Source organism: Tursiops truncatus, chromosome 11 (assembly GCF_011762595.2).
Source record: "Tursiops truncatus isolate mTurTru1 chromosome 11, mTurTru1.mat.Y, whole genome shotgun sequence".
In the NCBI taxonomy this organism is placed as follows: domain Eukaryota; kingdom Metazoa; phylum Chordata; class Mammalia; order Artiodactyla; family Delphinidae; genus Tursiops; species Tursiops truncatus.
The window spans coordinates 90,202,071-90,226,534 of NC_047044.1; the positions used below are offsets into that span (position 1 = coordinate 90,202,071).

At 37.8% G+C, this 24,464-nt stretch overlaps 1 protein-coding gene across 3 annotated transcripts in view; it reads left to right on the plus strand.

The window, feature by feature from the left end:
• Positions 1-3,636: 3,636 nt before the first annotated feature.
• The window catches only part of EPS8 (EGFR pathway substrate 8, signaling adaptor), a 206,080-nt gene continuing 185,252 nt past the window's right edge, over positions 3,637-24,464 (plus strand). Inside the window, exon 1 of one of the 3 annotated variants that reach the window (XM_073789010.1) lies at positions 3,637-3,661. The gene's annotated coding sequence lies outside the window, so the exon portion shown is untranslated. Of the gene's footprint in view, positions 3,662-9,544; positions 9,798-24,464 lie in introns of those variants that run through there. The other 2 variants (XM_073789011.1, XM_073789008.1) reach the window with 2 other exon arrangements.

Genomic DNA, 24,464 nt, shown 5'->3' on the forward strand with positions numbered 1-24,464 from the left:
TCTGCACTCCTCCCCAGGTTTCTTTGTCTTGCAGTGATAAGTGTGCCTTGTGTGGGCAACACCAAGGAAGGGCTCTACATATTGGAGCTGTGGAAAGCTCACAGCAGGAGCACTAATAAATGAAGGTAGATGTACAGAGTGGGGTCAAAATACAGAAGGACTTGCAAGTTGAGTAAAGAAGAAAAATACAGGCGAGTGACTGTGATGATTTAGAAATGTCACCCTGAGATTGTACTTTAAGGTTTTATAAATACCTTAATCTTTATTGTCATCACTTATTTTTTGTGCAAGAGTAAATAAACTTTAGCCCTCAGCTTATTTGCATATGACCAAAAGGTCATATATGCATATATTAGAATAGCATGCTTTCACAAGATGTCCGTTTCTGAAACTGGTGACATCTATAAAATGGGACATTGTATTTTTTTTTTAGAACAGGAAGTTAGAGTTGCTTTTTTAAGGATAAAAATCTCAAAAATTGTGAATACAGGTGACAGTCATTAGCAAACCAAAGCCTCTAACTTGTTGAAATAGGTGTTGTCAAGAATGCAAGCAAAATGCACATATCACAAAATAACTCTAGCGCTCCTTATGTATAATCTACTTACTCTATTTCATACATGATTATAATAACTTGGTTATCTATTTTTTTTCAGGTCATAGCCGATTAAACATAATAAAGTATCTGGGCAGGAAGGTGGTAGAGGAAGTCACAGCAACAAAATGGATGGAAGGCACACAAGAGGCAGAAGACATCAAGCCCTCAAAACGATAGCCATTTAGAGTCTCAAATGCAAGGCAAGCAAGGCAGTTCCTCCTTGTGGCACCATCATACAGGTGCATAACAGCTTTATCTGCAAGGTCAAGTCAAAAGTTTTTTAAAAAGTTGCTTGTTTGTTTTTTCAAATTTCATTTGGTGACAAAGTCTGACGACTTGTGCTTGTTTGATAGCAAATCGAATCTGAGGTGCTATGAGGCTACTTATGAACTTCGTTCTAATTTGTGTGAATATGATTTGCTGCAGAAATAATGTGTTAATTACAACCCTGCTGGGTTGCTATGAATACGTATGTGGTATAAGCGTCACGTTACCTTCACAAGATGCAAACATCTGGTTGCAAGGGTTTGGGTAAGGAATTGTGTACTTGTGAAGTACAACCCTTAATGTGCACAATGATAACTATGGTTAGTAAGGTAAACACTCTGCTTAATAAGAAAGTGTGGAAAATGCTTTGAAAGCTTTGCATTAAAAAAAAGTGTCCATTAAAGGAAAGGAAAGTGTATTCGGAAAACCAACACGCGTTTAGAGATTTCTGTGTGTGTGTGTGTGCGCGCGCGTGTGTGTGCGCGCGTGTGTGTGTGTGTGTGTGTGTATCCAAGTTCTTTAAGATGAAATTAGACTTGGAATCTGGGGCATATTTTTGCTGTTGTCTTGCCAAAACTTGGATTTAAGCACTGTTATCAGGAAAATTATCTTTAAGGTTGCTGGAGTTTTCTTGAGCACCAGGGCTATTGGAGTGAGAAAGCTAATGAGAGATGCGAATTTGCTTCTTAAAACCTTTAAATTTGTAACAGGAGTTCTCTTTTGTTTTGTTTTATTCCCTTCCCACCTGGATTCTACTGTCAATGGAGAAAAAAACTGGGGTGCCAACTTAAGGAAACAGAGTCTGCATTTGCAATTCCAATGCGGTCCCCAAAGGGAATTGTTAAATAGCCTGAGGGTTATTTTAGCTCAGTAAACTAAAGATACTTTAGACTTTAGGGATGGAAATTTTAAAACTCTAGCTGAATTCTAGACGGAGTAAAGAATTCAGAAACACAAAATTCACAAAATATTACAATGTTAAATTTTCTCTGCCACAAAATAATACAGGTCCAGGGTTAAAAATTCAAATATTATAGAATTATACTAACCGAAATAGTGAAAGGAACTCCTGCCTCCACCGTCATCTCTCTTCCTATAAAAGAAACTGTTAAAATATGGCTTGTATTTCTCTAGCTGTTATTCTTTTTTTACATAAATTCATTCCTACTACAGAGTGTATTGCAACTCACCTTTCCCCTCACCCCACTTAACAACTATATATCTTGATGTCCATCCAAGTTAGTGGTTAATATAACCACCTCATTCTTTTTCATCATGAAATAGAATTCCATTTTATGGCTTTACTGTAATTTAAAATTAACCAGTTTCTGAAGGTTTACTTTTCCTCATGGTTATTTTATTTTTCTCCTTTGATTTTCATCTGCTTTCCTGGTTAGGCACACGTAGAAAAATAAAAAGCTTAGATTTGATTAGAAAAAGCTGTAAATAGTGAGATAACTGTTTTCAAATGGCAAATTTCCAGTTCTGTGGAACGAGCAGTACAGTTATCTCAAAAAGATGAAACAAGCGATGTCTCTTCTGAATTTTAAAGAATATTCAGGTGTTACTAGTAAAGGAATGAGTAACTCTCAAGTGTGAGAATTAAATTTTCCTCAGCTGTACCGAGGCATTAGAATTTCTGGAGGAAATAAGCCTTATTGTAAAAATCAACTTTCACACTTAAAATTAGGGACAGAGTATCTGTGGTCCTGCTCGGAAAGGAGTGTTTTATGTACAGAGCTCACCAGACATTCGAAGGTCAGGGATAATAGGTGATTCTGAGGCGTTCTGATGAGCTGTGTCCAGGTAAATAAGAGACCGATAACTGGATCGCTTTAGTAACAATTGCTCTGTCCCTCCCCTGTCATTGTATGCAATTCAACAATCTTTTCCTCCGCAGGAGCAAGGAGTGTAATTAAGGTGAACACCTGTAACACACATTACATTACTATTGCAATTTATCTATAAAGACTCTCTGTTCCATTTCCCTTCCTGCCCCTCAGAAGTAACCCCTATTCTTAATTTTATGATAAACATTCCTTTGTTTACATACTAGTTTTAGCAAATATATACGTGTTCCCAAATAATATATCATTTAGTTTTGCTTGTTCCTGAGCTTTGTAAAAAGGGCAACTTACTGCACATAATTTTCTGTGATCTTAGAAACTTTATGTTTCTAAGAGTAATTTATTCTGCTGAATGTGGTGGTTGCTTCCTGACCTTCACTGCTATAGAATATTTCATGATCTGACTATATCAAAATTTATTTTTCTTTTTTTTTCAGTTCGAAGTATTTTTAAATTTTCATTCACGATTTCCTCTTTGATCCATGGTTATTTGGAAGTCTAAATCCCACTTATTTAAGTGAATCTTTAGAAATTAAAAGGTACTGTTATTTAAGTTTTAAGTTAAATCTTAACAAAAAAAATTAGTCTGAAATATATTTCTAAATCTATTGCCTTGCAAGCAGAGATTACAAGGTCTAGATCAGGGATCAACAAACCCAGCCACGACCTGTTTTTCTACAGCTTGTGAGCTAAGAATGGTTGGCACGTTTTAAATGGTTGAAAAACACAAATATTTTGAGGTACGTATAAATTAAATAAAATTCAAATTCAGAGTGCCTAGATAAAGTTTTATTGAAATACGGCTATGGTCATTTGCTTAATTACAATCCTTGTTCCTGCAGGAGGAGAAGATAATTGAATTGCATAAGCATATTGACTATGACAGCTTTCAAGTTACAGGGGCAGACTTGAGTGGTTGCAGTAGAGACCATTGACCTGCAAAGCTAAGGTATTTACTATCTAGTGCTTTACAGAAAAAGTTTTTCAACCCTCGGTCTAAATAATCCAAATTCTTTGAAATATGTTAAGGTACACTGGTGAATTTATGTAAATATTTCTTACGGGTTTGATGAGAATGTGTATTCTCTTATTGCTGTATGTCGACACTGTAATCTCTAAATATTGTATACCTTATATCTATCTATGTATATGGAGTTGTCAATAACTTATCAATAGGTGAGAGAGTATTGAAGTAGCCCCACCTTAATGGTGGATTTATCAATTTCTCCTTGTAGATTTGATCATTATGTGGTGCCCTTTCTATCCCCAATAATGCTTTTTTATCTTAAAGTCCATAGTGATTGTGTGATTTTAATGTAGCTACACCAGTCTTCTTTTCATTATTATATACCTGATATATCTTATGGTTTCCATATCCTTATGTTTGTAAATAGCATATAGCTATGTTTTTAAAAACTACTTTGACTCTTTTAGCTGTAGAGTTTAATCCATTTATGTTGTGATTTCTTACATATTTGAATTTTTTCCCTTTGGTCTTTCCTTTCTATTTTCTATTTGGCCCTCTTTTTCTACAATTCTTTTTTGTATTTTTAAAATTTTTCTTTGCACGGGGTAAATAGGTGGAGATACTGTTATGTTTATTTGTTTATTTCTTATTGCCTTTCTCTTCCTCTGCTGTTTTGGAATTTCTGCATTCTGTGTCTATTCATTCAGAGTCTTTAAGATACTGTAGAACATAACCACCAAAGCCATGTTCTCAAATTCCAACTTCGTCACACAGTAGTTAGATGACTTGTGGCTCATGTTTTTGTGTCTTTTATTTTCCCTCATGTATAAAATGGAGACTGTCAGAAGATTGTTGGAAGAATGTAAATGAGTTGATACATAGACAGCATTAAAACATTGTAAATATCATATGGGTAGTTTCTCTTGAAATTCTATCTTGAATGCTTTTCTTACAGACATTTAAAATTAATACTTTAACCCCTTCAAAACAATACAAGGACCGCAGAACAGTTTAACTCTGATCATCCTCCGGCTGATTTATGTTATCGCCCAATATTTTAATTGTGCTTTTTAACCCCACAAATTTGACATTATTATTATTATTATTTACAGACCAATTTTCTTTAGATTACCCCAAATGTTTATCAATTTATTTGCTCACCATTTTTTCCTTGCATCTCAGTATTTCTTATTGGGTCACTTCCTTCATCCAAAGGTGTGTTTTAGGAGTTCATCTAGTGAAGGTGTTAAAAAGCAAAGCTTTTATTTTTCTAAAAATGTCTTATTTCCATTTTTGTTCTGGAAATATAATTTTTCTGGACACAAAATTATAGGTTGACAGTTATTTTTCTCAACATTTAGAAGATATTCTAGTGTCTTCTGGCTGCCATTATTGCTGTTTAAAATTCTTCGGTCTACTTGCTTTTCTTCTCGCAATGCCTTTTTTTTTTCTTTTTGGTACGCGGGCCTTTCACTGTTGTGGCCTCTCCCGTTGCGGAGCACAGGCTCCGGACGTGCAGGCTCAGCGGCCATGGCTCACGGGCCCAGCCACTCCACGGCAAGTGGGATCTTCCCGGACCGGGGCACGAACCCGTGTCCCCTGCATTGGCAGGTGGACTCTCAAACACTGCGCCACCAGGGAAGCCCTCGCAATGCTTTTAATATGGCCTTTTCCTCTGGTGTTTTGCAATTTCATTCTCGTGTATCTTGGTTTGGTTTTCTTTTCATGTATATTATTTGATACATGTATATGTTGTTCTTTCTCTTTCTGGTTTTCTTTTTAGGTATTCTACTTGATACGTGTATATGCCAGTACTTCCTCTCTTGGTGGATTCATGTCTTATATTAATCTTGAAACACTGTCAGCTATATACTATAACCTATATCTAATCTAAGAAAGTAGACTGTTAGTAATCTGTTAGTAATCTAACAGTCTCTAACAGTAATCTGTTAGTAATCTAACAGTCTCTTCACCTCTAGCCTCTAACCTATTCTTTTTGGTGTCTCATGCTGGGATTCTGATTAGATAAATGTTACATCTTCACATTCTATCTTCCATAACTCTTTAAAATATATATATATATATATATATTTATTTATTTATTTATTTTTGGCTGCATTGGGTCTTGGTTGCTGTGCGCGGGCTTTCTCTAGTTGCAGTGAGCGGGGGCTACTTTTCAGTGCGGTGCGGTGCGGTGCGGTGCATGGGCTTCTCATCGCGGTGGCTTCTCTTGTTGCGGAGCACGGGCTCTAGGCACGTGGGCTCAGTAGTTGTGGCTCGCGGGCTCTAGAGCACAGGCTCAGTAGTTGTGGCGCACGGGCTTAGTTGTTCTGCGGCATGTGGGATCTTCCTGGACCAGGGTTGGAACCCGTGTACCCTGCATTGGCAGGCGGATTCTTAACCACTGTGCCACCAGGGAAGTCCCCAAAATGTGATTTTATCCTCGTGAAAATTCCACATGAGCTTGAGAAGAATGTGTATTCTGCTGATTTCAACTCTGTCCTTACTGATTTTCTACCTACTGGATCTACCCATTTCGGACAGAGGGGTGTTGTCATTTACTTGTTTTTGACTAATAAAGTTCCTTGTAGATAAGTAGGGGTTACACTTGGAAAGACTCTTTGTTAAAAATATTTCACTTCCCTTCATGCTTCAAAATTTTCACACGTCTACTTATATGGTATATAACAAATAAAGCATTTTCACATTCAAAGAATAAGCAAAAGTGAATTTGCTACACCCAAATAGATGTAAAGAACCATAACAAACAAGAAATATAGATATCAATTACAAGATAAGAAGCAAAAAAAGAAAAAAAAGATAAGACGCAAGCTCAAGCAGTTTCTAAAGTGGGAGCAAAAATAATAATCCAGCAATTTGGCCTGTTTCTTCAGCAAAGGCTAAATAAGAATGTCAGCTGTAGCCAAAAGGAAATTAAGCATATCTCAACTTCAAGATATGCTTAAAATATTTAGATTAGATCATAAAAATAGTAATATTCTTAACTACAGTAAACATTATCTAACTTATCCATAGGTACATTTTACATTACTTGGCTTTAAGACTGCCTACAAAGATAAACACAGCAGTCCCTAAATGATACTCACACATCATACTGAGGGATTGGAGTAGAGAGGGTGTGTGAAAAATACATTTGATTCTTGGGAAGTTTACATATGGTTCTCGGTCTTCAGGTTACATTTAGCCATCATCATTTCTTCATATTTTCTGTATCTAGCCTTTACACCCAGCTATAGATTTTACCTGTTTCTCAAGTTTTGCTAGTGTACTTTGTATTGGGGAGACCCCATTCACTCCATGTGTCTACCTTCATTCTGTTCTACATCATTTTCATCTCCCATACCAACATTAGCAAATGAAACCTTCAAGAAGGAAAAACTTGTATGAGGCAGCACAATAAACACGGGAGTTGGACATCAGTTCAGAGCAAAAGTGTAAAAAGATTAACTTTGGTTCTAAACACTTAGAAAAGTAATGGAGATCATTGATACCAAAACTGGTCCATATTTCAAAAGGTCCTGTTTATTTTTTTTTAAGAGTTACTTGAACTTGTAGATTTAGGAATGCTAGAGACAGTGACTTTTCATTTCAGCAGAGCATGTAGAAAACCTTTTATGAAATCCTTCTTGGTTATAGCATTGTTGCATGAACTAAAGTGCTTGATCTTGAAAAGTATTGGTTCATAAATGATTATTATCTCAGAGCTCAGTTTTGGTGGTGGGCTGCAAGGCTCTTTTGTAAGCCTGTTTTATGTAACTGTTCTTTTTTTTTTTTTATTAGACTTAGGTGGAAACAAAGAAGGCATGTTCATTAAATTTACAGATGTTATAAATTTAAAGTGATCGCTAATAATATTTTAAAATCTGAAATTATGTCCTAAAACAAACAAGATGAAATTTAATATGGTTTAAAGGTAAAAATTAGGTTTAAATATTAAATTATGGAAGTACAGACTATGTAAGGTGAAAGATATGGTTTAATTGTAGTCTGTGTGAAATTGACTTGGATATTTGATCTGACTCTCTGTAATATGCTTGCTAAAAATCCTAATGCAAGTTCGGGATGCATTATTGTCAGGGTATGCTTGGATCAAAGTGGCTGATCCCTGTGTGACTCAGTTCTCAGCCCACTGTATTTGAATGTTGTGTTCTCTTCTGAATGTACAGTTCAAGGAGAAAAGTGAAAAATCAAAGCACATTCAAAGCAGGGTATGGAATGTGGTTATGAGGGCTCACCATTGCATATGAAGAACAATGAAAGGTTCTAGAGATTTTGAAGAAGAGGAAAATATGAGAAGATCTGGTAGTTACTTAATAGTTGGTTCAAATATTTCAAGGCTTGCAATGTCTATAAGAAATGAGATTAATTTTGTGTGGCTCTTTGGGGCAGAACCAGCACCAGTGGTCTAAGTTAAGGGAAGTTGATTTGATGTTCACAAATCAAATGACACAAACTTTAGAGTTAAGCAACCCTGGATTTTAATTCTGGCATCAGCATTGGCTTTGGCAAAAGGAATGAAACATCTGAGCTTCATTTTCCTGCTAAATAGGTATAATAAGGCTCATCTCATTTTAAGGATTAGAAATAATAATATAAAAATGGCTTAGTTCCTGGCATAGGTACTCAATGAAAAATAATTATACATAATATTGATAAAAATAGAGATTTCCAACAATGGAAAAGTTTAAGTGGTTGATGGTGTAGTGGAAACATTGGAGAGAGGATTTCTACTTAAGATAGCAGACTAAGGTCTGTTCCAACTTTTAGGATAATGGTTTTATTTCCCATCTTGGTTTGAAATCTCTCTTTCCCCTGACTGTGCTTCTCCCATGCTTCACAAAACAAGCAGGTCCAATCTACTTTAACCAAGTTTATTTTATAGACTTTCATTGATTTCTGAGGGTCAAGTGACCTTAAAGAAGTTAGAAAGGAGGGGGTCATAGCTATGACAAAGCTGGAGTTTCAAGAAGAAGCAAATGCAATGTTACAGATGGAAGGACTTCTCACTTAGTGGCGCCGGGGGCTACTGGGGGGAGAAGAAGATTATAAAGGTTGGTTAGGTCACGAGAGGCATTATGTGAAAGAAGCCTCCACTACTTCAAACCACATCAGGCTCTTGGTAAGAGCTGCGAGAAAGATAGGATCCAAGGCAGTCGTGCGATGCGGGCGAGGCAGGTCTGGGCTTGCTGCTTGCAGGTAAGGACCGGTAGTTTGGAGACTCCCCGGGACCGAATGGAGGCCCTTGGGTGCCACCAGTTTAAGGCATGAGTTGAGGAGATTAAAAAAAAAAAAAAAAAGGAAGCGACAAAAGGGGAAAAATAGGTGGGAGGGTCCCGGCAAGAAGACCAAGGCTGGAGGGTCTTTGGGTGCTGCAGGTTTACTGCCCGCAGGTTGGTGGCCACGAATTGCACACTAAGACCCGGGGCGCTGTAACTGGCGCGCTCCCTCCGCCAGGAGCATCCACTCTTGCCCGGGGCAAACCTCTCCTCGCGCTCTGCTCCTTCTCACGCCTCCCAGCTGCTAGTGGGTCCTGCTAGGGCACTTCTGGAAACCCGTCGGCGGCTCAGAACTTCGGCCCGACTTCGATCGCGGCCTATGATAACTCGGCGCGTTGCCTTGCCCTCTCTCCTACCTTCCGTCTCCCGCCCACCCGGCCCCGCTGGCCAGTTCTCCTCCAGCGCTGCGGCCGACCAGATGCTCCGCGCTTCGGCTGCCGCCAAGACCCGGAGAGCGGAGCGGCTCCCGGCCGCGCGGCGCGCGCTCGCGGGCTCGCTCCCCGAGATGTACTGGGCATGCGCGGCGCGCGGCCGGCTTGGGCGAGCGGGTGAGCTGGCGGGCAGCTCCAGAGTTCCCCGGCGGCGGCGGCGGCGGCGGCGGCGGCGGCGGCGGCGGGCCAGGCGTTCTAGCCGAGCGCGAGGTCGGCGCTGAGCTCGCCCCGGAGACCGCGTCTCCTCGGCCGGACGCAGGCGGCGGCTGGGCGGCTCGCGGAGGATTGGGAGGGCGCGGTCCGGCTCGGGGGCTTTCTCCCGGCCGCCTCCCGCCGGGTTTGGGTTCGAGGCGCCTCCGGGGAAGCCGCGGCCCCGAGGGCAGATCCGAGGTAAGAGCCCCTTGGCGAAAGGCGCCCGCTGGGGTCCGGCGGCTTGGACTCTCCGTCGATTTTCAAAATCTGCCTTTGTGTGTCGGGATGGAGTGGTGCCAGGCGCCGCGTCCGTCTTCATTCACTTTGACTGCTTTCAACTGGTGTCGGGAGCCAGGTGTGCGAGGGCGCTGCCGCCGAAGTGCGTTCGCGGGCGGGTCCCGGGGCGCTCGGAGCCGGTGCCGACCCTCGGTCGCCCGCCGCGCCCGGGGCTCCTGCACGGTGGGCAGAGAAGATGCACACCGTCCTTGTCATATTTCCCGGTAACCTGAGCTTCCGCAGATACACCTGCGCTTCTCTGGTCGGTGGGGAGACTCCAGAACGAGTATTCTTCTCCTGGCTTGTCTTAGACTTGGGGTTTCGAGAGCTACCCTCCCCACCCCCAAATGGGGGGGTCTTTTCCAATTGACACTTTGCACCAAGGTCCCACCATCGTATACCCCCTCAAATTTCGAGAGAGCTTGTTGTTTGTGCATAGTTGTCCCTCTTAATTCCTGATGACTTTCCTTTCGTAGCGGGCTCCACTCCTCTCACTCACCGTTTTACTTTTGGGGAGACAGCCCTTCTGGTGTCTTTGTCACTGAATGCCTTTGGAGTGGATTTCCAAGACCCTGCCCGCCCCTCCTATGCTCTCACTTTCTACTTTCCTTTCAAGGACTACCTGTATGCAGAATCTTGGCACGGATTGTTCCCTTCCTTTGCACTGTTTCTCAAATCCTTCTTTCCCCGTAGTACCCGTTGCATCGCTGGACTCTCTTTGGGGGTAGGATGCTGTATTAGGTATTAGGAATTGAAATCCATAGACGTCAAGAGCGGTAGAGCATTAGGAATTGGAATCCACCTTTACAAAACATATTTCAATGACATGTATTCTAGCTTTAATTTTTAAGGTTTCAGTTCTCGCCTCAGTTAATAAGAGGAATAGATAATGTCTTAAGAGTTCAGATAAAACTTGGTTTCAGAGGCATGTGACTAGTTTGATTTTGGCTTTATTTTTTGGGAGATAGAAGAATTAGGATTCCCAGAAAGCTTCTTTATATACATATATCAAAGTAACTGTGTTGTGTATTGCTTCTAATTTATTTCACTTGAAAGGATATTCTTCTACAGCGACTTGGGTTTTGGAAAGTGTGAACTAGTAATTTAGATCATGTGGTCATTGAAAATTAAAGTCAATGTCATCCTTTCTCACCTAGTATAGATTTTCTAGGAATTGGAGTTTTCTGGACATATTACTATAGTTCTTTCTTAAGTTGCTGGTGTGGAAAATTTTTCGTCATGGGTTCACATTTTTAATTACCAATTTGAAAAATAACCCACTTTATAGACTTGCCACGTAAAGGGTAGGGTAGAATGTATTACAAATGTAATAACATTTTATAGAATGCCTTTAGTGCAGAATTCAGAGATTAATACTTTTAAAATTTTCCCAAGTCATTCTCTTCACAGCAGAAAAAAAGAAAAGGAGGAGAGTTAACTTGCTTTTAATTCCACTGTTGTGAGATAACCACTGTTCACAATATTTGATACATTCTCTTTGTAATCTTTTTTTTTCTCTCACTTTCCAGTGTCATTGACTATCATTATATAGTAATTTTCAGCCTTTTATTAATACCAGGGGAATACTTTAAGTTGTATTCAGAGTGAAGATTCTCAAAATGGTTTATTCTTATTTGTTCCCTATTGGGAATCTAATGCTGAATTTTGACCACTTTGCTTGCTTCTGATCAGATGTAAAGATTTCATTTTGTTTTCATCTCTAGCTTTTCCTGCTTTCAATTTTTAAATCTTTGCTGATACTTTTTAGTTTGCTAGACTTTGCCTGTTTTGGTTGCTGTTCACAGTTTTGAGGAGTACTGGTCAGATGTTTTATTGAATGTCCTCTATAGGCATTCCTCTAATATTGTTCTCCTCCTCAGACTGAGGTTTTGGGTTTTTGAGGGGAAGATCACAGAGGTAAAGTGCTACTTTTATCACATAATATAAAGGGTCCATACTATGCAACATGATTTATCACTGTTGATATTTATCTTGATCACCTGGCTGCAGTAGTAGTAGTTTTCTGCACTGAAAACTTACTCTTTTTCTTTCTTTTAATGCTTTTTCTTAGAAGGAAGTCACTGTGAGCAGCCCATACTTAAGGAGTGGAGAGTTATGCTTCTCCTCCTTGAGGGTGGAGTGTTTATATAAGTTTTGGGGAATTCTTTTGAATGGCAGATTTGTCTTTTTTCCCTATTTATTAATTTACTCAATCATTTGCTTATATTGGTCTGGCCTCCTGGATATATATTTATACTTTGGGTTATAATCCAATACTACTTTATTTTGTTCCTCAAATTGTTTTAGCTTTGGCCATTGGGAGCTCTTTCTTTCCTGTCCTCCTTTGACATATCTCCATTAATGTAAGTTTTTTAAAAGATCACTTCCTTACTTTCTAGCATTAAAAGATGCTCCAGGATTATCTTGTATATTTCCATTTCCTGCCCCAGCCCTAGAGTCAGCCAGAAAGAATCTGGTTCATCTTCTTGGGAAATGGTGTTGGAAGCCAAGAAAGATCTGGGTTCTAGGTATTCTTGTTGCTACTGAGGTGTCATTACTTCTAGGCCCTCTCATCTGACAGCAGGAAATACATATGTGTGTATACAAACGCCTGTATGTACTCTTACAGGGGTACATGTTTCTCTTTGTAACCATGTGTATCTATTTTAAGGTAAATATGAGTTCATACGGTTGTCTCCTACTCTACCTAATCCATTACCACCTATATCATCCTGGATTCCTCCCCTTGCTTATCTGTAAACTCATTCTAATAGGGAGAAGAAACCTGGCTTCCACCACCTGCCATCCATTTACTTAATTGTTCAAACCCATTATATGTGTATAGTGGTATCAAAATTGTTAACCTGTGCTCCCTTCACAAAGAGGGGGAACAGCTTTATCAACTAGAGTACATTGCTTATGTGTAGTACATTTTATAGATTTTTAGATTATATAGATTTTTAGATTTTATAGATTCCAATTAGTCTTACAGATTCCATTCCTTTTCCTCCTATTCCTTTCATGAGGTTGTTGCACACATGTATGATACAGGTAGATACTTTTGTCACAATCTACATTCTATTTTGGGATCCCCAGACCTTCTACATGATTTTTTAAAAATTTGTGTATATTGTTTCACTCTTTGTCCTGTGACGTTCTGTGGGTTTTGACAAATGAGCAATTTCATATATCTATTATCATACAGAATAATTTCAACAGATTATTAAATCTTCTGTGTTTCACATATCACTCCCTTAACCCCCTTCCCCCGGCAACCCCTGATTTTTTTTACAGTCTCTATAGTTTTGCCTTTTCTGGACATCATATAATTAGAATCATACAGCCTTCTCTGACTTCTTTCACTTAGTAATGTGCATTGAAGGTTCATTCATGTTTTCTTGTAGTTTGATAGCTCATTTCTTTTTATCATGCAATAATATTGCATTGTATGGATGTATCACAGTTTGTGTATCTATTCATCTATTGAAGGATATCTTACTTGCCTCTGGTTTTTGGCCACTATGAGTAAAGCTGCAATGAAAATTCATGGGTAAATTTTTATATGGACATAAGTTTCCAGATCAGTTGGGTAAATACCTAGGAACATGATTGCTGGATCATATGGTAAGATTCTGGTTGGCTTTGTAACATATTGCCAATCTGTTTTCCAGAGTGGTTGTACCATTTTGCATTCCCACCAACAGTGAATGCAAGCTCCTGTTGCTCCTCATCCTTGCCAACATTTGGTATTGTCAGTTTTTTTGATTTTATCCATTCTAATAAGTATACAGTAATATCTCATTGCTTTAATTTGCCCTTTCCATGACATTTAATGTTAATCATCTTTTCATATGCTACTTTCCATTTCTTTGGTGAGATGTCTGTTCTGAACTTTTGCCCATTTTTTTTTTTTTTTGCATCTCATAATCTCTTTTATTAATCTTTTTTTTTTTTTTAACATCTTTATTGGGGTATAATTGCTTTACAATGGTGTGTTAGTTTCTGCTTTATAACAAAGTGAATCAGTCATACATAAACATATGTTCCCATATGTCTTCCCTGTTGTGTCTCCCTCCCTCCCACCCTCCCCATCCCACCCCTCCAGGCTGTCACAAAGCACCGAGCCAATATCCCTGTGCCATGCGGCTGCTTCCCACTAGCTATCTACCTTACTGCGTTTGTTACTGTGTATATGCCCATGACTCTCTCTCGCCCTGTCACAGCTCACCCTTCCCCCTCCCCATAACCTCAAGTCTGTTCTCTAGGAGGTCTGCCTCTTTATTCCTGCTTTACCCCTAGGTTCTTCATGACATTTTTTTCTTAAATTCCATATATATGTGTTAGCATACGGTATTTGTCTTTTTCTTTCTGACTTACTTCACTCTGTATGACAGACTCTAGGTCTATCCACCTCATTACAAATAGCTCAATTTCGTTTCTTTTTATGGCTGAGTAATATTCCATTGTATATATGTGCCACATCTTCTTTATCCATTCATCCGATGACGGGCACTTAGGTTGTTTCCATCTCCGGGCTATTGTAAATAGAGCTGCAATGAACATTTTGGTACATGACTCTTTTTGAACCCATTTTTAATAGGGTTGTTTGTTTTCCTATTTTTGAGTTTTGAGAATTCTTTATATATTTTTGGTACAAGCACTTTATCAGATATTTGTTTTGCAAATATATTTTTCCAGTCTGGCTTGTCTTTTTGTTTTCTTAACAGTGTCTTTACACAGCAAATGTTTTTAATTTTAATAAAGGCCAACTTATCAATTTCATGGATAAGCTTTTGGTGCTGTATTTAAAAACTCATTTTCAGACTCTAGACCACCTAGATTTTATCCTGCTTTCCTGCCCCTAGAAGTTTTTTAGTTTTACATTTATATCTGTGACCCATTTGAGTTATTTTTTGTGAAAAATGTATAAAAAGACACTTTTCACTTTTTGTGAAAAGGTTAAGTGTCTAGATTCACTTTTTTGTCCATGGACTTTGAGTTGTACTGGTAGCAAATTAATGTGATTTTTAAGTCAAGTAGATTATATAGTAGGTTTAGGATGGAAAGGAAAGTGTTTTTATTTGATTTTTTTACATGTTTTGTGAAATTGCTTAAAAGAAACAGTTGAGAAATGATTTGGAAACCAAAATGTAATACTGCATAGACTATATGCTGAGATTGATTCCTGGACATCGTATATAATTCATTTCCTTCTTCCTCACTAAATCAGAGATTCTCCTTTGTGGAAAATAGAATTGTTAATACAGAGTAACATATGTCAGTTATTTCAGATCTAATCGTAGAAATAATTAATAAAGTTTTATTTTTCACAAAAAAGATCTGAAATAAGAGATTTGCAGGGTGTGTGCCAAGAAGAGGCAGATGATATACACACCATATAGAAACTTGAGACTTAACTGGTTTTGAATCTTATCCCATACCACTCCTCTTGCCTTTTATCAAGTGGCCTTTTTTCAAGTACCTTTCTTTTGGTCAACACTTTGTGGTGTTGATATTAGGGCCAGAAGTATTGTTGAATTACAATTAGAACCAATACCCTTCAGGAAGCATCTAGAGAGATCAGACATCATAAAACTAGCATCTTTGGGGCTTCCCTGGTGGTGCAGTGGTCCCCGATGCAGGGGACACGGCTTCCTACCCCGGTCCGGGAAGATCACACATGCCGCGGAGCGGCTGGGCCCGTGAGCCATGGCCGCTGAGCCTGTGCATCGGGAGCCTGTGCTCCGTAGCGGGAGAGGCCACAACAGTGAGAGGCCCGCGTACCGCAAAAAAAAACGCCCAAAAAAACAACCAAAAAACTAGCATCTTTGGTATGGGAGGCATTACATACATTATCTCTTTTAACTCTTACAAGAGCTCTTCAAGGCAGATCCCCTTATTTCCATATTACAGGTAAGAAATAGGCTCAGAAAGATAAAATGACTTGTCCATGGTCCACATGGGGAGAGAGGGACAGAGTTGGGATGGAAATCCTGATCTTTCTGACTCCAAAACCCATGTTCTTTTCACTTTGCTATGCTATCTCTGGTAAATGAAAAAGTGCTAAGATAGTATTAATATGTCTTTGATTTTATTCTTTTCTTTAACACTGTACACTACTTAAATGACTACTGATCTAATCGAGAATGGCTCAGAAGATTGTGTTTTTGAGATCCATGGAGATTCTTTTAACTTTTTTTTTCTGTTGACTGATCTACATCCCACTGACCCAGAGGTATGAGGTATTGGAACATGTTTATAAAGAACGGCGTGCCTTTAAAGAGAGGAAGTTGTGGAGGATTAGGAAAAATAGAACAAGCAATGGTAGCATTAGCTAGTTGTTTATCCCTTTGCCTCTCTGAATTATAAGTTTCTTGAGGGCAGGGAATTGAGTCTCAATGATCTTTAAGCACAGCACATCACATGTGCTCTGCACTCACAAACTGTTTGCTGGATGAAATCAGCACTAAATATACTTTTTACAGAAGTTTGTTTAGAATGTTTAGAAGGGGATGAATTTTTCTTCACACAGGAAGTTGAACGTAATTACATTTCATTTATTCATTCATTCATCATTTATTGAGCATTTGTTGAGTATCTGTTCTGTGCCAGACACTGGAAACACAGAGGCGAATAAGGCAGGATCTCTGCTTTCTGTGATCAGGGAACCCAGAGAATGGAGGCAACCAGAGAACCATTTCAGTAGAGTGTGGAGCTAAATGGAGTATGTATTAAACAAACAAATAAGCAATGGACTTTGCAATCAGAGAGACCTTCTCTGCCTTAGTTTTCTTATCTAAGAAGTGGAAACAGTAGCAGTACCTACTTGACACAGTTTTTGGGAGTAGGTTAAGTGAAAAAGAGAAAAAAATGTTCATGTTTATCTTTATATCTCAGTGCATAGGAGAAGGGAGAGGCTCACGGTGGTTGAGGGAGTCAGAAAAGTCTTTACTGGGGATGTGACCCTTGACTATTTTTAAAATAAATTTATTTATGTATTTACTTTTGGCTGTGTTGGGTCTTTGTTGCTGCACGCGGGCTTTCTCTAGTTGCGGTGAGCGGGGGCTACTCTTCGTTGTGGTGCGTGGGCTTCTCATTGCGGTGGCTTCTCTTGTTGCGGAGCACGGGCTCCAGGCACGCGGGCTTCAGTAGTTGTGGCTCGCAGGCTCAGTAGTTGTGGTGCACGGGCTTAGTTGCTCCGCGGCATGTGGGATCTTCCCAGACCAGGGATCAAACCAGCGTCCCCTGCATTGGCAAGCGGATTCTCAACCACTGAGCCACCAGGGAAGCCCTGACCCTTGACTTTTATAGGATAAATTTTTGAGGTCAAGAATGAGAGTATGAGGTGGGACTCCAGGGCATTCCACGCAGAAAGATAAATAAATGTGAAGTGTGCAGAATGGGTGGGCATGATGAGAGTGGTGGGGAATTCTGCGTGTTTTCACAGACGGAGCCTCCAGGATTATTAGAAAGAACTGAATAAGCAGTTATTTTTCATTTTTGTAAGTAACAATACAATAGTCATTACACTGGAGTAGGAGAGAATAAAGGTACCAAACTTGTTTGAAGAATTGCACGAATCCCTTCTACTAATCATGTGACTTTCTGAATGTAGTCCTTTATGTAGCAAGTAAATTCTTGTGTTCTTTTTCAGTCCTGTGGCACTCAAGTGATTTTATTAAGAAAGAGCACTTGTGTGTTTGGGTGAAATCAGAGGTCCTCTCTCAAACCATATTTTTAAAAAAATTTAATTTAATTTTTTTTTAATTGAAGTATAGTTGATTTACAATGTTGTGTTAGTTTCTCTGTACAGCAAAGTGATTCAGTTATATATACATATATATGTGTGTGTGTGTGTGTGTGTGTGTGTATATATATATATATATATATATATATATATGCATGTATACTTTTCCATCATGGTTTACTGAACTATTCTTATATTTAGTAGCATGGAAACATAAGAATCTAATATCCCACAAAGGTGGGATCTAGTCCTATTTGAGCCAATCCAGAATTCTAAGAACCATGAACAGTTTCTCAACAGAACCTGAAACATAATACTTAGGAACGTTCTAAAATAGTCTGTTAAGTGAATGAATTATGTGCTTGATAAGAGGTCAGAGTTTTGTAGTTGAAAATTGTGTTTTTAATATAAGGAGAAAAAAAGGGGAAATAAAGATCAATAGAAGGAAGAGAAGTTTATATTTAAGTAGAGGGAAAAAGATATTTTCAAAGTCCTCTATTGAAGACTATTGACATGAATTTCATTTTATTTAGAAGATCCTTTATTAGCACCATTAGAGTATTACTTCTCTATCACCATTAGAATATTATTCCTTATCCTAGAAATACATGCATATTATTGATATATTTATTGGTTTAATGCAACAATAGAATGTTTCCAGTGTCTGAAATATAACGTTTGTGATCATTAAACACTGTAATTTTTTTCTGTGGATTCTAATATTTATAATGTTTTGTAATATTGCAATTGTTTCTAATATTTTTCATTAGAAAATAAATGTTTAAAAAAGTATAAGCAGCAAAACAAATCCATAAAGAGAAATATGGATGAAATTTGTCACTTTTGAGATGACATTGAACACAATTTAATTTTCTGCAATAATTTTGACATTTGAAGTTAATGGTAATCTGAGACATGAACATATAATAAGATGGTTTTAAGTATGTTGATTTTTAAATTTTAAGAAAGATATACTTGTGATGAAAGAGAAAGAAGATACATTTAACTTTCATATGTGGAAGAAAACAGAACATTATTGTAGCTGTGTAGATTTTTTTCCCCCAAATAAGCGTGCTAATCTTGTTTGTGTGTGTGTGTGTGTAATCTCCAGTTTCTCTTTCCAGTATGTTTTAAAAACTTTAACTGTTTTATGAACAACTGTGTATTGGGATTTAGAATTATTCCTTTTTAATTCAGAAATATTAATTTAGAAACCCTGTCTTTAGGTTGATTTGTCTTATTATTTTAGTGTATTTATCTACACTATCAGAACTTCTGATGTAAAGTCTGTTGAGTTTGTGTACTGTGGCTAGGTTATATATTTTTTACATCTCATGATCCTTTTAGTCAAGAGAGAACATTAATTTTGTTGGTAGTTCTTTTATTTAGCTCTTTTGTGGGGCCTTGTTAGACTCTGAATAATTTAAAAGCAATGGAATCCTTTCTGTGATAAAAATCTAGTCATTAGGCCAAATCTTGTAGCATTATTCACATGATACTCATGCATGTAAAGGTGTGGAATTAATATGTATGCCTGAAGGATGTGTATTAAAGAGGGTTTTTTTTAATTATTGAGGAAAATAACCCTCTAAAGATTTTAATGTGCGTGAATTCACAGATTTGCTTAAAGTCTTATCTCTTCTGTTTTTAAGTGAATGATCCATGAGAGTCAACCCTGAACAATAATGTGTAAAGAACAATATCAAAAACATTTATAACTTCATTTAAATTTAGGAATAATTAGTCCTCTATTTTTTTTGTACATTAGTATATTTGCTATCTTTATAGAATTATAGAAGAAATTAAGGGTTTAAAGTACCATTTCTTCTTTTTCTGTTATTTTACATTTTCATATATTTCTTATGCAAATGACTGAAATAAAAGTTTCAGCACCATTGATTAAAACATCTATGCACTTCACTGTATTTCACATTTTTCACCTTAATCCTCAAGATTTTCCATGGTCTCATGAAGGAAATAGTCTTATAAAAATCTTGAAGCAGATAAATGACCATGTGGGTTTTCCCTTGACACCCCTTCTCCATCCTGCTTCCCTCCTTCCTGCTTTACCCCATCCTCCAGCCCCAGTGTTCGACCTCTTTTCAGCGCCCAAATGACGTTAGCTGAAAAATGTATCTTTCATAACTTTGCTATCTTTCCAGTTACAATTTGAACTCTTTCTCACTGCCTGGTGAGATCTCAGCCGTGGAGAGTGAAATCTGAATAAAGGAGACATTCATGGTGGTTATGACATTGAAGGTTAAGTTTAGGCTGCTGGAGAGTTTGAAACAAAGGAGTGATTGAAGCCCTCATCACCTTCATCTTACTTGGGTAGTAAGTAAATTATTTTGAAAGTAAAGTCTCATTATGAAGATAATGAAATCGTGTCCAGACTAAATACATTCACAGTGACTGACTTCAGCTGGAATGCATCTTAACACCATTCAGTTTTCGTACAAATTAGAAATGATCCACCATAGTTTTGTGTGTATATTAGAATATATGCTAGTGACTTTTTTTTTTTTTAACATTTTGTTTTGTAGGAGCCCCTTAACACTGTAGGGAATTTTAGAATTTGAATTCAAATATTTGTCAAGTAAATTTGTATAATATAAAAAAATTTTTTTATGGAATAGTCCATGGTCTTCTAAAGGGTCTTCAAATAGGAATAAACGTTTCCTCATCTTGGGACTTCCCTGGTGGCCCGTGGTTAAGACTGCGCCCTTCCACTCCAGGGGGCACGGGTTGGATCTCTGGTGAGGGAACTAAGATCCCACACATGCAGCACAGTGGCGGAGTTTCCTCATCTTGCCTCCAAAGCCTCCCCTCCCACACCTTACCTATATCTGTTACCTAGAGTTATTTCCACTTTCTCTCTTTCCCAGGCAGTTGGAATATTTGAAGTATGATTTTTGTGAGCTATCACTGTACTACAGGGTAGAAGGCCTGAGAATATGGTATAATTTAGCCCAGTGGCTACCGATTATATATTGTGTTATATTTATGGTTTTCAAAGGCATTTATATGATTAACCTAAAAGATTCCAAACTAAAAGATTCCAAACTAATGGATTAAGTAGTAAAATGATCGGGAAAACTAGTGGTGGTAGATTCTGATAGATAATAGAAATAGTTTGGCAGTAACAAAAGTAGAAACGCTAAAATTTCCCAAGAATCTATAGGCTGTTTTTACCACCACTGTGCTGTTCATGAACTACATATGGGGAACTTTGATTATATATACTGTAAAGAACAATGTATTGTTTGTTAGAAGTATATGTTAACTATTTATTCAGTAAATAAACATAAAATAAAGTAAAGTTGGGTTCTGAACTGTCCCTGTTCTTGCAAGATTTAACAGCCAGATCTTTCTGGCTAACACTGATTTTATTAGGCTAATGCGGACATTCATTGGATTTTGGATATTAGGTGTAATGTAACAAATGTTTGCTGTCCACAGAGGTGGGTTTAGTTCTGTGATCCTGAGAGAGCGGATATAAACTTGCGGGGAAGCTTTTAAGATGAGGTAGCTGATCTAAACCTGCTGGGTTTTTCTCCCTTCCAAAGGAGCACGGGAGTGTGTAGAATTTTGCAAGGAGTTGATTTGAGAACTTGACTTAATTTTAAAGGCAAAAGACACTCATTTTTTTTTTTTTCCTGAAAGAACTTTTAAAAGCTTCTAGCTGTGATCACCTTAGCTTCCTATTTCCCCCTTACTCTTACTAAGTTTCTGTTACTGCTGTCAGCTATAGCAATCACTGGGAAGGATAATACTGGGGTAAAATTTCCTTTGAAAGGAAAATTATGGAAGAGGGATGTGTACAATGTGCATGTGTACAAAATGCATATTGAATACAATGAAGTACATACTGAAAGGTCTTTTGTACGTGAGGGTGAGTTTTGTTAGTTGTTGTGGTGATAGATCTTGTTTGATTCATTTCAGTTTTCTCCAGTGATCCTTTTGTGGTATGCATATACGAGATAGTTAAGTGAGATTAAGGATTTGGCTAAACCGTTAGCAGGCACATTGGCTTAATTCAACCCAATCTAGTTTCTTGATCAAACAGTTCTGGACATATTCAGCTTTATTTAATAGAAAATAATTTTGTTTCATTTAGTGAAAGTTATCTGTCAATAAAGAAATATTTAAAAAGTGCCTGTATTACTAAATAATAATAATAATTACTGTAATTAATAAGACAGACAAGGTTGCTATCCTTACTGAGTCCACAGTGTCAGAAACCTAGATTAGAAGAAGCATAAAAAACTTAAAAGAAGCATCAGATTCTAGGTAAATGGTCAAAAATGTGGAAAATAAAGAATAACCTTTCTGGCTTCTTCCTCCCTCCCATCCTTCTTCTCTTTCCTTTTCCTTCCCTCTTGTTCATTTCTAAGAGAGTGAAGATATTCACATTTTGTGTTATATTTTTAAACACATCCTGATATTGTGGATTTATAAAATAACTCCATTTCCAAATTACGTATGATTTTACAGTCATCCCTCAAAGGAACATTTGTTATTTGTAAACAGCTGTGGGAAAAATTATGGTATGCCAGAACTCCCTTTGAAAGATTTTCAACTGTTAAGGTCAACTTAAGATCAGAACAGACAAGTATGGTTTGTATTAGGTTTATACACACTGCTCAGTATTTTTTTTCTTGGAAATGTTTAGGAATGAGGACGGCATTATACATAAAATGAAGTCATACTAAAGACCTCAGGCTGGTTGTAAAGTGGTAAACTTTAGAGATGGGGAAATATGTGTTATCGTGAATTTGGAATGTGTGTAACTTTAAGACCATCATCTGAAGCAACACTGCCTTTGTATTTGACTTGCAAGAAAGAAAGATGGGGACTCCTCCTCCTCTAGTGGAGCCCAGTACTTCCTAACACACCTCTCAAATTACACACCGCTGAAATGATCCCCACAATGTGTTTGGCTCATGTGTTTCTCGTTAGCAACTATGAATGAAAGATTCATAACTATCTATTTCAAAAAACGTCTTTATTTGCATTACAAAGAGCTTGCTTGGAACAGGATCAAGAATTGTTTTTAAATTGTAAGTCAGCATGTATGGGTTGGGCCATGATTGACACTGGACCTTTAAAAAAATAATTTCTGTGCACAAAGAAGGTTCTGAATAAATATTTATCAGACCATCAATTACTACGTTGACTGTAGAAGGATAAGAGTACCTGAGTTTTCCCACATTCTTAGTGATTTGGATCAAATATTTTTGTAGCTATTATAGAAAGCCCTGCTAACCTTTCCCTTATCTTTCCTACCGGGTGGTATATGACAGGATCACAGAAAGGAGTAGGATGTCATACAAACTTGCCAGACAGATAATTAGAGTCCCCGTGGCAACCTTGTGACCTGATTCTCCAAGCCCTGTCTACCTCACTCGAGAGTTATAGCTGTATACTCTTAGCTTAAAGAACTCTTGGCTTGTATACAAGTTGGGGGTTGGAAAGAAGGAGGGAAGGGTAGATATATAAATCCATTTCTGCGGTTTTGCCAAATCTGTAATATAGAAGCACTTTTGTTCTAAAAGGAAACTTAATTCATTATTTCCTCATTTTGGCTATTCCTCCTTATATGTTAACAAATCACTACCAAACAAATCACTACCAGAGGAGCTTATTTTTTTTTTTTAATTGATGGCGCACTAAAAGTTAGTTATTTTTGAACTCTTCTCCTTAAAGGAAAAGGTAAAATGTGAATGTATCGGTTAGACGTGGTGGAATCATTTCTGTGCTTTTCTTTTGTCGTAAATTAGTTTGTGCGTTTCTGGTAGCAGTTCCTCAACTATCCAAATAAAATGAGGCTGTTTTTCTCTCACTAGGCAAATATTTATGAATACATGAAGTTTGTTATGTGATACTAAAGTCACATAAGATTTCCAGCCTTCGTTATACATTTTCTAAGTTGTTACTGCAAAAAAGAGAATTTTAGATATCACTGTGAGTCAGCTTTGTTTGGTTATACACTGACTTCTAATTGCCCTCTTGCCTCTGTATATGCTCACTAGATACGGATAGGAACTTCCTTTTCTCGCAGCATGTATATAGTTCGTGTCGTATGCTATGTTGAAATATCTTGTGTGGAGATTATTTGCTGGAATGATAAAACTGATGCAGATTTAGGTCAGCTGTACTTATTTAAATCACACTGTTTTTGTTTGACAAGTACTTGCGCCGAAATACTTATTTGCTTCTACCATATCCTGTCTCTCTTCCCACTCCTAACATTTTCTTACCTCTCTCTAGCATTTCTTGAAGGGGCTCATAAACCCAGTTCTAAAATATTTCATGCATCTCCCATTAACAGGTAATTGGTCCCATGCCTATCTTTAATCCCCAACTGCACTGAGGTACCTCATTCATTTTCCTTCTTCCTCTGGGGATGATTGAAGTTCTTTAACCTCTTGACTGCCTTCTAATTTTCAACTTAGACCAAATGGTAGTCAGAGAATCATTAATAATCAAAATTAATAACATTGGAATGTAATTTTAATAATTTAGGCCTCTCTAGCTTATAAAGTGTATTATGGAGTCAGTTTAAACTGTTGTTCTTCTCTCATATGAATGTGTCTGAGTCAGAGTGTTTATATAGTAAGCTCTTGGAGTGCATGTGTCTCTTGGTGTGGTATTATGCGTAGCTAGAAACTATTCTCTTCACGGCCTCTTGCTGCTGCCTTTCTGTCTTGTTCCCAGCTAAGATTCTTGACAAGAAGCTTATACCCGTTGTTTCCTCTTCCTCACTTTTCCTACATTAGTCGGCCCACTTTAGTCTGGTGCCTAAGCTCATGTCTCTAGGTTATTTGTAATCTTCTAAAGGC